The sequence below is a fragment of the Phyllobates terribilis genome, unplaced genomic scaffold (genome assembly GCF_046119375.1).
Source record: "Phyllobates terribilis strain yellow unplaced genomic scaffold, ASM4611937v1 Scaffold_9__5_contigs__length_417890890, whole genome shotgun sequence".
NCBI classification, from domain to species: Eukaryota; Metazoa; Chordata; class Amphibia; order Anura; family Dendrobatidae; genus Phyllobates; species Phyllobates terribilis.
The window spans coordinates 161,337,322-161,353,526 of record NW_027362769.1 but is presented as its reverse complement, the minus strand read 5'-3'; positions in this window follow the sequence as shown (position 1 = coordinate 161,353,526).

The window sequence follows — 16,205 nt, the reverse complement described above, 5'->3', positions numbered from 1 at the left end:
TGAGCGAGTGTAGAGCAGGACGAGGCCGCCTGGAGCAGTGAGCGAGAGTAGAGCCGGACGAGGCCGCCTGGAGCGGTGAGCGAGAGTAGAGCAGGACGAGGCCGCCTGGAGCGGTGAGCGAGAGTAGAGCAGGACGAGGCCGCCTGGAGTGGTGAGCGAGAGTAGAGTAGGACGAGGCCGCCAGGAGCGGTGAGCAAGAGGTCAGAGCTGAGCGAGACTGCCGGAGCAGTGAGCAAGGAGTCAGAGCAGAGCGAGACTGCCGGAGCAGTGAGCAAAGGAGTCAGAGCAGAGCGAGACTGCCGGAGCAGTGAGCAAAGGAGTCAGAGCAGAGCGAGACTGCCGGTGCAGTGAGCAAAGGAGTCAGAGCAGAGCGAGACTTCCGGAGCAGTGAGCAAAGGAGTCAGAGAAGAGCGAGACTGCCGGAGCAGTGAGGAAAGGGTCAGAGCGGAGCGAGATTGCCGGAGCAGTGAGCAAAGGGTCAGAGCGGAGCGAGACTGCCGGAACAGTGAGCAAAGGGTCAGAGTGGAGCGAGACTGCCGGAGCAGTGAGCAAAGGGTCAGAGCAGAGCGAGACTGCCAGAGCAGTGAGCAAAAGGTCAGAGCGGAGCGAGACTGCCGGGGCAGTGAGCAAAGGGTCAGAGCGGAGCGAGACTGCCGAAGCAGTGAGCAAAGGGTCAGAGCGGAGCGAGACTGCCGGAGCAGTGAGCAAAGGTCAGAGCGGAGCGAGACTGCCGGAGCAGTGAGCAAAGGGTCAGAGCGGAGCGAGACTGCCGGAGCAGTGAGCAAAGGGTCAGAGCGGAGCGAGACTGCCGGAGCAGTGAGCAAAGGGTCAGAGCAGAGCGAGACTGCCGGAGCAGTGAGCAAAGGGTCAGAGCGGAGCAAGACTGCCGGAGCAGTGAGCAAAGGGTCAGAGCGGAGCAAGACTGCCGGAGCAGTGAGAAAAGGGTCAGAGCGGAGCAAGACTGCCGAAGCAGTGAGCAAAGGCAGAGCAGGCTAGAACCGCCAGAGCGGTGAGCAAGGCAGAGCAGAGGGGACAGGGCTCTGTTCACACGGAACAGACAGGAAGGGAAAGGCGGAACCAGATACCCACAGGGTACTTGCAGTGAAGTAGCGAGTGGACCACAAACTCACGAACGGGAGTACAGTGACAACGAGCAGGAGTTAGGTACGAGTTCAGACTCTGCAGAAAAAGGAAAGGTACGGACATAGAGAAACTCAGGAAACAGGCTAGAAGAGTATACAGACAAGAACAGACACAGTAGCAAGATACAGGAGCGGGTCTAGGTATGCAGCCCCTAGAAGGCGGGAGGAACAGGCTAGGAGCGTGTTCAGACAGGACAGACAAGATACGGGAGCGGGTCTAGGTATGCGGCCCCTAGAAGGCGGAACGAACAGGCAAGGAGCGTGTTCAGACAGGACTGGAAATACAGCCTACAAGAAAGGCAAGCAAGCAAATACAGAAAGGGACCTGGCACATTCAGAGTGAAAGAGCACACTGAATGAAACACAATGCTCAGGCATGGGTTAATTGGAGCAACTAGTTTAAATACCAGGTGACAGACAGCAATAGGCTGAGGACGCACAAGGGGTGTGCCTGCAGCAGGTACAAAAAGCAGGAAGTGATCGGGCGCCGCCCTTAAGCAGCAGACACAGAGGCAAGCAGACAGCATTGAGGGAAGCCAGGCTAGCAGACTGGACTGGAGATCAAGTGCGCGCTCTTGCACAGTGGGAGATGGACCACTATGCAAGGACGCCCCCAGGTATGTTACACACGGTATGCGTAGACACTGAATGCATACCATGATCTCCGGCGCCATACTTATATACTTACCTGACCGGGAGGAGCGTTGCCGCGAAGCCTCTCTTCGCGGGAGACCGGGCAGGAGTGAGGCGTCGGATCGGCGCATGCACATAGTGCTATCCAGTGGCATTTTACTGAAGTCACATTTGCAGTGTGTCTTCAGCAAAATAGCGCCGGACAGAGCGGTATGGGCATGCACGTACTCCGGTGCCGCACTCCTCCCTCAGCCTCCGGCAGAACAGTACACAGCAGCGCTGGAGCACAGGGAAGAAAGGTGAGTATAAGTGTTTATTTTTTTGCTTGTGTGTACAGCGTAAAAGGGATGAGGAGTGCCATAAATACCAGGATTGGGGGTTGAAGGGGCCACACATACCAGGATTGGGGGGTGAGGAGGCCACACATACCAGGATTGGGGGGTGAGGGGGCCACACATGCCAAGATTGGGGCGTGAGGGGGCCACACATACCAGGATTGGGGGATGAGGGGTATCAAGCATACCAGGATTGGGGGATGATGGGGCCACACATAACAGGATTGGGGGGTGAGGGGTCCACACATACCAGGATTTGGGGGGTGAGGGGTACCAGGCATACAAGGATTGTGGGGTGAGGAGACCATACATAACAGGATTGTGGGGTGAGGGGACCATGCATACCAGGATGGAGGGGTACCACACATACCAGGATTGGGGGGTGAGGGCACCATGCATACCAGGATTGGGGGGTGAGGGGACCATGCATACCAGGACTGTGGGGTGAGGGGATCATGCATACCAGGATGAGGGGTGAGGGGACCATACATACCAGGATTGGGGGGTGAGGGGACCATGCATACTAGGATTGGGAGGTGAGGGGACAATGCATACTAGAATTGGGGGGTGAGGGATGCCATGCATACCAGAATAGGGATGAGGGGTATTATACACACCAGGATAGGAATGCGGAGTACCATGTATACCAGGATGAGGGATGGGATGCCATTCATACCAGGATGAGGGATACCATGCATACCAGAATAGGGATGAGGGGTAACATGCATACCAGGATAAGGATGAGGGGTCCCCTGCATACTAGGATGAGGGATTAGGTGCCATGTGTACCAGGATGAGGGGTACCATACCTACAAGAATAGGGATGAGGGGTACCATGCATATCAGAGTGAGGGATGGGATGCCATGCATACCAGGATGAGGGGTACCATTCATACCAGGATAGGGATGAGGGGTACCATGTATACCAGGATTGGTAATGAGGGACCCACCCACGCATACCAGGATAGGGATGAGGAGTGCCATGAATACCAGGATAGGGATGAAGAGTGCCATGCATACCAGGATTGGGGATGATGGAGCCATGCATACCAGGATTGGGGATGAGGGGTGCCATGCATACCAGGATTGGGGACGAGGGGTGCCATGCATACCAGGATTGGGGATGAGGGAGCCATGCATACCAGGATTAGCGATGAGGGGTGCCATGCATACCAGGATTGGGGATGAGGGGTGCCATGTTTACCAGGATTAGGGATGAGGTGTGCCATGCATACCAGGATTGGGAATGAGGGGTGCCATACATACCAGGATTGGATATGAGGGAGCCATACATACCAGGATTGGGGATGAGGGAGCCATTCATACCAGGATTAAGGATGAGGGGTGCCATGCATACCAGGATTGGGGATGAAGGGTGCCATGCATACCAGGATTGGGGATGAGGGGTGCCATGCATACCAGGATTGGGAATGAGGGGTGCCATGCATACCAGGATTGGGGATGAGGGGTGCCATGCATACCAGGATTGGGGATGAGGGGTGCCATGCATACCAGGATTGGAGGTGAGGGGTGCCATGCATACCAGGATTGGGGGTGAGGGGTGCCATGCATACCAGGATTGGGGGTGAGGGGGGCCATGCATACCAGGATTGGGGGTGAGGGGTGCCATGCATTCCAGGATTGGGGGTGAAGGGTGCCATTCATTCCAGGATAGGGATGAGGGGTGCCATGCATTACAGGATAGGGATGAAGGGTGCCATGCATTACAGTATAGGGATGAGGGGTGCCATGCATACCAAGATAGGGATGAGGGGTGCCATGCATACCAGACTAGAATGGTGGGAACAGGATGGGGGCAGCACAAATACCAGGAGGGGGGGCAGCACATACCAGCATGGGAGACCATATACCAATAAAAATGCTCGCCACCCGGGCGTAGAACGGGTTCAATAGCTAGTTTGAATATTATGATGGAGCAGGGAGCCAACAGGTCTTTCCTCTATCATTCAGTCTATGTAAAGTGACAGTCTAAGGAAAATAACACATTAAAGGTGTGTGTGTACAGTATATAGTGTGTGTATATATGTGTGTTGTAGCAGATCAGTGTGTAGGGTATATGGGTGTGCGTGTGTGCTGATGTAGCAAAGTTGTGCATGTTTGGTCTTCGGCTCTTCTGAAATCTTCACTCTGGTCTTGGGCTTCAGGCATCATGAGTGACTTGTTGCCAAAGACCTAATTTGGCGTCAGAAGTCCCGGCACACAACGAAGATATCAGAAGAGCTGAAGAGGACATCGGGAAAATAGTGCCGAAGGAAAGAAGGGACAGTGCGGCGGGAAATTTGAGCATTGAGATGAGTATTTTCTTTTCACCTTATGTTTATTACACTCTGGGTTCCAGAGAGACCTTGGAGCAGTGTTCCCCAACTGCAGCCCTCAGGAGCCACCAACAGGTCATGTTTTCAGGATTTTCAGCATTTCCTTAGGTGATAATTCTGCCTTAAAGCATCATAAATAAGATTCAATTTGCATTTCCTTACCAAATTCATATGAATAACCAAATTCTCTTTTTTTTTTTAGATGTGATGATCACTAACTAATATTCTACATTTGATGCCCAAATTTTCCTGTCTAGTTCGAAATCTTCAATATTTTATAAATAAAGCAATGATGTCAACTTCTTCGTAGACTTACAAAACTTTCAAGATCCAAACAAGGTAATTACTATTCATTCTGTGATTGCTTTACTGATATCCCAAAACAGCTTATCTATTTCTGCCTTTTAGCTTTTGCATACATTTGCATCCTTGTATATGGTATATACATATTTATACATCCATATGATGGTTGGAGGCAGCCATGCTTGAAAATGCAAAAAAAAAAAAAAAAAAATACAAAACAATAATTACAAAAAGTTATGATGGAAAAGTACAGAAGAAATGTGGAAGTAATGACTGGTGCATTGTTATTGGTTCTCACAATCACATATGGCATTGGTAATACTTGCGTGATATTACTGTATAATGTAAAGAAACAGACTCAAAATTTATATTAAACTATCCTTGAAGGGGAGGAAGTTTCTGAATAGTTTGGCAATGCAATTTTCGAAAATAATCTATCTGAATAAAATAACATGTAGATTTTGCCGAATATCTCTTACAGCATGTACCTAGATGTTGATTAGCATATCTCTTGGGTCCAATTAGTTGACTTCTTGGGAATTTCCTCAAGTTGCAAAGAGTTTTCGAACTGTCTTATTTTATTACAAAGTCTTATGCGTTTTGTGTTAGGATGTATACTATTTTTGCCGATGGGTTTTCACATTCTTGTACCTTTAACACCCTGTTACGAAGAATATCCTTCTTTTTGTAGAATACCTAGTGTGTAATCGTTTATTAGGATTTTTTTTCAGTCTGTTAACAAGTATTAAAGGAGCATCAAGCCTAAAAAAAAGAAAAGTTATTAAGCTGAGATAAAAATAGTTTGTACGTAGAGATGAGCTAATAAATTTGAGTGGAAATTAATTCTACTTGACTCTTACTAAAATCCACATTTGATAAAAGTTGGATTTTTAGTAATTTGCCTTCCGGTCAGATTCAGCTGAATGGTGGCTGCTGGATGCCGTGTTTCAAAAGGTTAAAAAAATAAAACTCAGCTTACCATTCACCATCCATGTGCTGCCATCACCCATCCAGTTCTCGTCACATCTACTAATTCCCACCACTTGCACTGAAATTCTTGAGCCTTTCACACTAGTCCAGGACTTTCCGCTTCTGGGAGGGTTCTGCACATGTGCACGCAAGGTCATGGCAGACGCCGTGACATTGTGAACTTTCACGCTTGCGCCGAACACTCCCAGGCCTCATTTGAGTTGGAAGTCCCGGCTCAGTGTGAGAGATCTGGGGATTTTAGCATGAGCGGTGGGGATTAGAAGACGCAGCGGGGCCCGGACAGTTGAACGTGAGTCGCGGAGGGGTTGAAAAGGTGCAAACGGGGAAGTACTTATAAGGATTTTTATTTTATTTTTTACATATTATGTTTATTATACTCTTATGCATTTATGGACTCTACAGAATAATAAGGGACATTAAATTCATGCACAATAACTACTCCATGAATTAAATTTTCCAGAATAAAAAACGTGAGAACAGATAAATTCAAACTTTCCCTGATCCCCCTATTTCTAATCAGAACTTCATTTGATATTTTCAGCCATGGTATCTATAATATAACCGGGGATGCGTGTCTCTGTCTGAAGCCTCGATAGACTGTGCATGCGTGACGTGCAGTGTGGCTCCAGACAGAAGCAGGCATCCAGCCGTTACAGGTTAGAGGTGTATGGCGCCATACTTACATACTTACCTGACAGGGAGGAGCGTTGCCGCGGCGCCTCTCTTCTCCGGAGACCGGGGCAGGAGTGAGGCGTCGGATCGGCGCATGCGCATAGCGCTAACCAGCACAATTTTACTGAAGACACATTTACAGTGTGTCTTCTGCAAAATGGCGCCAGACAGCACAGTGCTCCGGCGCCGCACTCCTCCCCCGGCCTCTGGCAGTACAGGATGCAGCAGGGCTGGAGCACAGAGTAGAAAGGTGAGTAGAACTGTTTATTTTTTTTGTATGTGTGTACAGTGTGAAAGGGATGAGGGGGCCACACATACCAGGATTGTGGGGTGAGGGGACCAAGCATATACCAGGATTGTGGGGTGAGGGGACTATGCATACCAGGATTGTGGGGTGAGGGGTACCACACATATCAGGATTGGGGGGTGAGGGGACCATGCATACCAGGATTGGGGGGTGAGGGGTACCACACATACCAGGATTGTTGGGTGAGGGAACTATACATATGCCAGGATTGTGGGGTGAGGGGACCACACATACCAGGATTGGGGGGTGAGGGGTAGCATATATACCAGGATTGGGGGTGAGAGGTACCACACATACCAGGATTGTGGGGTGAGGGGACAACGCATACCAGGATTGGGGGGTGAGGGGTACCATGTATACCAGGATTGGGGGTGAGGGGTACCACACATACCAGGATTGTGGGGTGAGGGGACCACGCATATCAGGATTGAGGGGTGAGGGGTACCACACATGCCTGGATTGGGGGGTGAGGGGTACCACACATACCAAGATTGTGGGGTGAGGGGACCATGCATATACCAGGATTATTGGGTGAGGGGACCATGCATACCAGGATTGGGGGGTGAGGGGTACCACACATACCAGAATTGGGGGGTGAGGGGTACCACACATACTAAGATTGGGGGGTGAGGGGACCATGCATACAAGGATTGGGGGGTGAGGGGAACCACACATACCAGGATTGGGGGGTAAGGGGACCATGCATACAGGATTGGGGGTTGAGGGGTACTACACATACCAGGATGGGGGGTGAGGGGTACCACACATACTAAGATTGGGGGGTGAGGGGACCATGCATACAAGGATTGGGGGGTGAGGGGAACCACACATACCAGGATTGGGGGGTAAGGGGACCATGCATACAGGATTGGGGGTTGAGGGGTACTACACATACCAGGATGGGGGGTGAGGGGTACCATGCATACCAGGATTGGGGATGAGGGGTGAAATGCATATCAGGATTAGGGATGAGGGAGCCATGCATACCAGGATTGGGGATGAGGGGTGCCATGCATACCAGTATTGGGGATGAGGGGTATCATGCATATTAGGATTGGGGATGAGGGAGCCATGCATACAAGGATTGGGGATGAGGGGTGCCATGCAATACCAGGATTGGGGATGAGGGATGTCATGCATACGAGGATTGGGGATGAGGGGTGCCATGCATACCGGGATTGGGGATGAGGGGTGCCATGCATACCAGGATTGGGGATGAGGGGAGCCATGCATACCAGGATTGGGGATGAGGGATGCCATGCATACCAGGATTGGGGATGAGGGGTGCCATGCACACCGGGATTGGGGTTGAGAGGTGCCAGGCATACCGGGATTGGGGATGAGGGGTGCCATGCATACCGGGATTGGGGATGAGGGATGACATGTATACCAGGATTGGGGATGAGGGGTGCCATGCATACTGGGATTCGGAAGAGGGGCATGTGACGCGCCCCCTGGGCCAGTGCTGTTAGGGGATTACCCGGAGCCGGATCAGATGGGGGTTGTAGTCTCCGAGTGGCGGTGACCCGGTCCGTGCCCAGGGTGTCAAGCTCAGTGTGTGGCAGTCCTACAGATGTTATTAGAGTTCTTTGTGTCGACTACGCCACCCGTTGATTTGCGGTCAAAAGGCCGCCGCTGCAGCAGGGTCCGCTGAGGCTGTTGGTATGTGTGCAGCTTTGGTAGTATAACCCCCAACGGGAGGGGTATAGCCTCAGGGGGTCAGATGTAGAGGATGGTGATTGTGAAGGTGCAGGATGAATCAGCAAGAAGACTCAGAGTCGGGCTGTGCAGTTCAGGGGTTTTTACTTACAGGTGTTCTTATGGTCACTCTGGCCTGAAGCGACCACCCGAGCCGTGCTGCGTCCAACAGGTCCTGGACTCGGCTAACCCCCAGGCAGTTCTGGAGCATGGTCCTGAGCTCCTGTCTGACTTTCCCTCTCTTCTGGCCATTCTCACCAGGGATCCACCTATGTCCGGCTCCCTCGGGTCTCTTGGTGGGTACACCTCCTCTGGGTTCCCTGACCCTATACTTGGTCTGCCTTCCTGGTGGATGTGGTGAGGGTCGTGGCAGATCCTGCCCACGACCTCCGGTCTCTGGCTAAGGTGTGCTTTTCTCTCTGCCAGCTTGGGATCCGGTACCCTAGGTGCCAACTCTTCACCCTCTGATCTAATTTTGGGTTCTTGGAGTTCCCTCTTGTTTTCTCTGGGTCCTTCAGACTCCTCTCTCTCTCTTGGCCTTGGAGCTGGGCCCAGCTGGAACCACAACTCCCTGTCAGCCCTTCTGGCTGAGCTTCTCTGCTCTGCTCCTCAGGTTACACTCTGACAGACTGACTCACTCTACAAAGACCCTGTTCTAAGATGGTGCCCACCTTATATACTCCCTCTATGTGTGAGCTCAGGTGACCAGCACCCAATGAGCTCCTAGCTTTACCCAGGCTGCTCCCCCTATCTGCCCCTACACTACTGGGATGTTCCACCCCCCTCCCACTCCAGCCAGGAACAGACACTGTCGTACCTGCACATATATTGGTGGGAGTACCGTCGATCTGTCCCCCGGAAATGGGATGTGTGTAGTGCATGCAGCTAACTGAGCTCAGTTCCACACTCCATCCTTACCCGGGAGTGGAATACCACACCTCTGGCTTGAGGCGTAATACCCCTGTAGCAGCCGAGTCCTCAGGGTGCTACATTCCCCCCTGGTAAATCACAGCACGTCCTCGGGCTGTAAGAGAACAAAAACATCCACAAACATACAATTTTTTTTTTATAAACATCATAAACATATAAAACAATATATATATATTTAAAACTTTTCATATAAAACTCTTCATTGGAAACATTCTTGTTCCTCCGGCCACGGTGCAACTTGTGACCGGGTAAGGTGCGACAGTCTCTCTTGGAAGAAAACAGTTTCCTATAAAACCGGTAGGGGGCGCCTTAAGAAGCGCAACTATATACAAGGGAAATATGGCCGCTCTCAGTCCTCGGCCAGGTATTAGGGAGGATTGACCGCTCTCAGTCCTCGGTCAGTGGGAATAGGGACACACGGGTTTCAGTTCAATCTGCTGGTCCCAACGGGGACTATATTTTAACTAGAACAGTTCTTATACCCTGACGGGTAACTATGTACAGTCTCTCTCTACCGTACTTCAACGACGGCGTCCTCCTGCTCCTTCTTTAGATTCTTCAGACCCGTCCGGGTCCTCTTGCTCCTCCTCGCACCGCAGCTCCTCCTCCGTCAGGCGATGCACATGGAGGGCGTAGGGTCCTTTGGCACACTTGTGCCGGGTGAAGGTGACCTCGTCCCCTACATACAGGTCACGACCTCTGTGTCCCTCCGGCAGATGGCTTTCTACGTCTCTGCGGGTTACAAAGACGTCGCCGGGGGTATGATGGTCTCTAATAAAGCCCCATCCGTGCTGCATATTGAATTTTATCACAGTCCCGGTGGCACGGGGACCATGAGCTGCACGGGGTTTCCTCCTGGTCCGGCTCTTCTGCTCCGCGCTCCTTATCTGCATTTGCTGTTCCCGGACCCGCCTCTCTCTCCGCTCCTTCTCGAAGACCTCGAGCTGCTGGCGGCAGCACTCTGCACGCTCCGCTGCGGCCGCCCGAGTCTCCTGAGTGAACCCCATGAGGTCTTCTCCAGTGGGGTCCCACTCGAACTGTGCCTCCTCCAGCGGGGGCAAGGTCCTCTTTACGGGCTTCGGAGCCGGAATCAGGGGCTCGCACATGGGCCTTGCTCTCTGGAGTTCCAGCTGAATGTACTCCTGGGGCCATATGAAGGGCTGCCCATCCGGGCCCGTATGCTGGGCAAATAGATTTTCACCCAGGTGCGGCACTCTAGATGTTGAGGGCGCGTTGATGGTAGCGACGCCCGGGTTAACCAGGCCTTGCGACCAGGCCTGGGGCACCTTAAAGGCAAAAGGGCACCGTAAGAACGGCGGCGCCTGTGGTTACTCGGCCCTGCGGCCAGGCTGGTGGCTCCGCGGAGGTAGGGGGCGCTGTTGGAATGGCGGCGCCCGGGTGTACTAGGCCTTGCGACCAGGCTGATGGTATTTCCTGCTTTGCCGCGCTCAGGGTTGAGGCGCGTGACGTCACAGGGGTCGCGGCCGCGGTTTCCGTTTGAGGCCTAGTCGGCGGCGGTGACGATGCAGCGACGGGCACGGCAGGGGGAACTTCGGGCTCTGCGACGGGGAGCTGGGGCAGGCACGCGGTTTCCCGGCTCGGGGTAGAGACGTCCCCTTTACCTGCCTCCGTCCGTTCAGCTCCCTTCTCGGCGCCGTCTCCGGCCTTCACTCCTCCTGCACCATCCTCAGAGGCGGTCTGTCTCCTCGTCTCGGGTGGCGTGCTCCGCTGTCGGGTTTCGGTCCGCTGGGCCATCTCTCGGCTCCACTCCGCCAACGTCTCTCGCTGTACCCGGGCCATCCTCCGTGCGAGGCTCTCCAGCGCGGTCTGTGCACACTCCCGGTCTCGGGGGAGCTGTGCCAGGACCTCCACTAAGCCTAGTGGGGTTGTGGCTTGTAGCAGGCTCCTGACCACTGGGTCGGTGCTGCCTGACTCTCCCTCCATCTCCGGGTAGGCTTTCTCTGGACTCCTCTCCAGACTTCTTGTCTCCGGGTGCGCTCTCTCCAGACTGCTCCAGGCGGCACCCATCTTTGCTCTCTTGTTCTGTCTCCGCCCACATTGAAGGTGGTCCCGGGGCAACTTTGTGATTGTCAGTTCCAGGGGCAGTTCTCTTACGCTGATGGACACTTCCAGCATCACAGTCTCTGTTGGTGGGCGCGGTTTCCGCTTTTGGCGCCATTCTTCGACCTGGCCCACGATGGGAGGTGGCCTCTTGCCACCCTCTGGCACGCCCATAATGGCGTCCGCTCTTCCAAGGCGGGAAATCTTCGGAAATGGCGGGAATCGTCTCCCAGTGGCGGGAAACTCCATGGATGGCGGGAAAAAGCTGCAAATGGCGGACAACCGGCGGGAAACGACCTGTGATGGGGTCCGTTGGCGGGGACCCTCCGGAACCGGCAGGAGACTTCTTTTTGAGGTAACAGTGAACTTTTCTTCAGGCACGCAGTACCCGGTTGTTGCGGGCACGTTATCCTGCCGACTACGCCAAAGTTGACGCGCCCCCTGGGCCAGTGCTGTTAGGGGATTACCCGGAGCCGGATCAGATGGGGGTTGTAGTCTCCGAGTGGCGGTGACCCGGTCCGTGCCCAGGGTGTCAAGCTCAGTGTGTGGCAGTCCTACAGATGTTATTAGAGTTCTTTGTGTCGACTACGCCACCCGTTGATTTGCGGTCAAAAGGCCGCCGCTGCAGCAGGGTCCGCTGAGGCTGTTGGTATGTGTGCAGCTTTGGTAGTATAACCCCCAACGGGAGGGGTATAGCCTCAGGGGGTCAGATGTAGAGGATGGTGGTTGTGAAGGTGCAGGATGAATCAGCAAGAAGACTCAGAGTCGGGCTGTGCAGTTCAGGGGTTTTTACTTACGGGTGTTCTTATGGTCACTCTGGCCTGAAGCGACCACCCGAGCCGTGCTGCGTCCACCAGGTCCTGGACTCGGCTAACCCCCAGGCAGTTCTGGAGTGTGGTCCTGAGCTCCTGTCTGACTTTCCCTCTCTTCTGGCCGTTCTCACCAGGGATCCACCTATGTCCGGCTCCCTCGGGTCTCTTGGTGGGTACACCTCCTCTGGGTTCCCTGACCCTATACTTGGTCTGCCTTCCTGGTGGATGTGGTGAGGGTCGTGGCAGATCCTGCCCACGACCTCCGGTCTCTGGCTAAGGTGTGCTTTTCTCTCTGCCAGCTTGGGATCCGGTACCCTAGGTGCCAACTCTTCACCCTCTGATCTAATTTTGGGTTCTTGGAGTTCCCTCTTGTTTTCTCTGGGTCCTTCAGACTCCTCTCTCTCTCTTGGCCTTGGAGCTGGGCCCAGCCGGAACCACAACTCCCTGTCAGCCCTTCTGGCTGAGCTTCTCTGCTCTGCTCCTCAGGTTACACTCTGACAGACTGACTCACTCTACAAAGACCCTGTTCTAAGATGGTGCCCACCTTATATACTCCCTCTATGTGTGAGCTCAGGTGACCAGCACCCAATGAGCTCCTAGCTTTACCCAGGCTGCTCCCCCTATCTGCCCCTACACTACTGGGATGTTCCACCCCCCTCCCACTCCAGCCAGGAACAGACACTGTCGTACCTGCACATATATTGGTGGGAGTACCGTCGATCTGTCCCCCGGAAATGGGATGTGTGTAGTGCATGCAGCTAACTGAGCTCAGTTCCACACTCCATCCTTACCCGGGAGTGGAATACCACACCTCTGGCTTGAGGCGTAATACCCCTGTAGTAGCCGAGTCCTCAGGGTGCTACATTCCCCCCTGGTAAATCACAGCACGTCCTCGGGCTGTAAGAGAACAAAAACATCCACAAACATACAATTTTTTTTTTATAAACATCATAAACATATAAAACAATATATATATATTATAAAACTTTTCATATAAAACTCTTCATTGGAAACATTCTTGTTCCTCCGGCCACGGTGCAACTTGTGACCGGGTAAGGTGCGACAGTCTCTCTTGGAAGAAAACAGTTTCCTATAAAACCGGTAGGGGGCGCCTTAAGAAGCGCAACTATATACAAGGGAAATATGGCCGCTCTCAGTCCTCGGCCAGGTATTAGGGAGGATTGACCGCTCTCAGTCCTCGGTCAGTGGGAATAGGGACACACGGGTTTCAGTTCAATCTGCTGGTCCCAACGGGGACTATATTTTAACTAGAACAGTTCTTATACCCTGACGGGTAACTATGTACAGTCTCTCTCTACCGTACTTCAACGACGGCGTCCTCCTGCTCCTTCTTTAGATTCTTCAGACCCGTCCGGGTCCTCTTGCTCCTCCTCGCACCGCAGCTCCTCCTCCGTCAGGCGATGCACATGGAGGGCGTAGGGTCCTTTGGCACACTTGTGCCGGGTGAAGGTGACCTCGTCCCCTACATACAGGTTACGACCTCTGTGTCCCTCCGGCAGATGGCTTTCTACGTCTCTGCGGGTTACAAAGACGTCGCCGGGGGTATGATGGTCTCTAATAAAGCCCCATCCGTGCTGCATATTGAATTTTATCACAGTCCCGGTGGCACGGGGACCATGAGCTGCACGGGGTTTCCTCCTGGTCCGGCTCTTCTGCTCCGCGCTCCTTATCTGCATTTGCTGTTCCCGGACCCGCCTCTCTCTCTGCTCCTTCTCGAAGACCTCGAGCTGCTGGCGGCAGCACTCTGCACGCTCCGCTGCGGCCACCCGAGTCTCCTGAGTGAACCCCATGAGGTCTTCTCCAGTGGGGTCCCACTCGAACTGTGCCTCCTCCAGCGGGGGCGAGGTCCTCTTTACGGGCTTCGGAGCCGGAATCAGGGGCTCGCACATGGGCCTTGCTCTCTGGAGTTCCAGCTGAATGTACTCCTGGGGCCATATGAAGGGCTGCCCATCCGGGCACGTATGCTGGACAAATAGATTTTCACCCAGGTGCGGCACTCTAGATGTTGAGGGCGCGTTGATGGTAGCGGCGCCCGGGTTAACCAGGCCTTGCGACCAGGCCTGGGGCACCTTAAAGGCAAAAGGGCACCGTAAGAACGGCGGCGCCCGTGGTTACTCGGCCCTGCGGCCAGGCTGGTGGCTCCGCGGAGGTAGGGGGTGCTGTTGGAATGGCGGCGCCCGGGTGTACTAGGCCTTGCGACCAGGCCGATGGTATTTCCTGCTTTGCCGCGCTCAGGGTTGAGGCGCGTGACGTCACAGGGGTCGCGGCCGCGGTTTCCGTTTGAGGCCTAGTCGGCGGCGGTGACGATGCAGCGACGGGCACGGCAGGGGGAACTTCGGGCTCTGCGACGGGGAGCTGGGGCAGGCACGCGGTTTCCCGGCTCGGGGTAGAGACGTCCCCTTTACCTGCCTCCGTCCGTTCAGCTCCCTTCTCGGCGCCGTCTCCGGCCTTCACTCCTCCTGCACCATCCTCAGAGGCGGTCTGTCTCCTCGTCTCGGGTGGCGTGCTCCGCTGTCGGGTTTCGGTCCGCTGGGCCATCTCTCGGCTCCACTCCGCCAACGTCTCTCGCTGTACCCGGGCCATCCTCCGTGCGAGGCTCTCCAGCGCGGTCTGTGCACACTCCCGGTCTCGGGGGAGCTGTGCCAGGACCTCCACTAAGCCTAGTGGGGTTGTGGCTTGTAGCAGGCTCCTGACCACTGGGTCGGTGCTGCCTGACTCTCCCTCCATCTCCGGGTAGGCTTTCTCTGGACTCCTCTCCAGACTTCTTGTCTCCGGGTGCGCTCTCTCCAGACTGCTCCAGGCGGCACCCATCTTTGCTCTCTTGTTCTGTCTCCGCCCACATTGAAGGTGGTCCCGGGGCAACTTTGTGATTGTCAGTTCCAGGGGCAGTTCTCTTACGCTGATGGACACTTCCAGCATCACAGTCTCTGTTGGTGGGCGCGGTTTCCGCTTTTGGCGCCATTCTTCGACCTGGCCCACGATGGGAGGTGGCCTCTTGCCACCCTCTGGCACGCCCATAATGGCGTCCGCTCTTCCAAGGCGGGAAATCTTCGGAAATGGCGGGAATCGTCTCCCAGTGGCGGGAAACTCCATGGATGGCGGGAAAAAGCTGCAAATGGCGGACAACCGGCGGGAAACGACCTGTGATGGGGTCCGTTGGCGGGGACCCTCCGGAACCGGCAGGAGACTTCTTTTTGAGGTAACGGTGAACTTTTCTTCAGGCACGCAGTACCCGGTTGTTGCGGGCACGTTATCCTGCCGACTACGCCAAAGTTGACGCGCCCCCTGGGCCAGTGCTGTTAGGGGATTACCCGGAGCCGGATCAGATGGGGGTTGTAGTCTCCGAGTGGCGGTGACCCGGTCCGTGCCCAGGGTGTCAAGCTCAGTGTGTGGCAGTCCTACAGATGTTATTAGAGTTCTTTGTGTCGACTACGCCACCCGTTGATTTGCGGTCAAAAGGCCGCCGCTGCAGCAGGGTCCGCTGAGGCTGTTGGTATGTGTGCAGCTTTGGTAGTATAACCCCCAACGGGAGGGGTATAGCCTCAGGGGGTCAGATGTAGAGGATGGTGGTTGTGAAGGTGCAGGATGAATCAGCAAGAAGACTCAGAGTCGGGCTGTGCAGTTCAGGGGTTTTTACTTACGGGTGTTCTTATGGTCACTCTGGCCTGAAGCGACCACCCGAGCCGTGCTGCGTCCACCAGGTCCTGGACTCGGCTAACCCCCAGGCAGTTCTGGAGCGTGGTCCTGAGCTCCTGTCTGACTTTCCCTCTCTTCTGGCCGTTCTCACCAGGGATCCACCTATGTCCGGCTCCCTCGGGTCTCTTGGTGGGTACACCTCCTCTGGGTTCCCTGACCCTATACTTGGTCTGCCTTCCTGGTGGATGTGGTGAGGGTCGTGGCAGATCCTGCCCACGACCTCCGGTCTCTGGCTAAGGTGTGCTTTTCTCTCTGCCAGCTTGGGATCC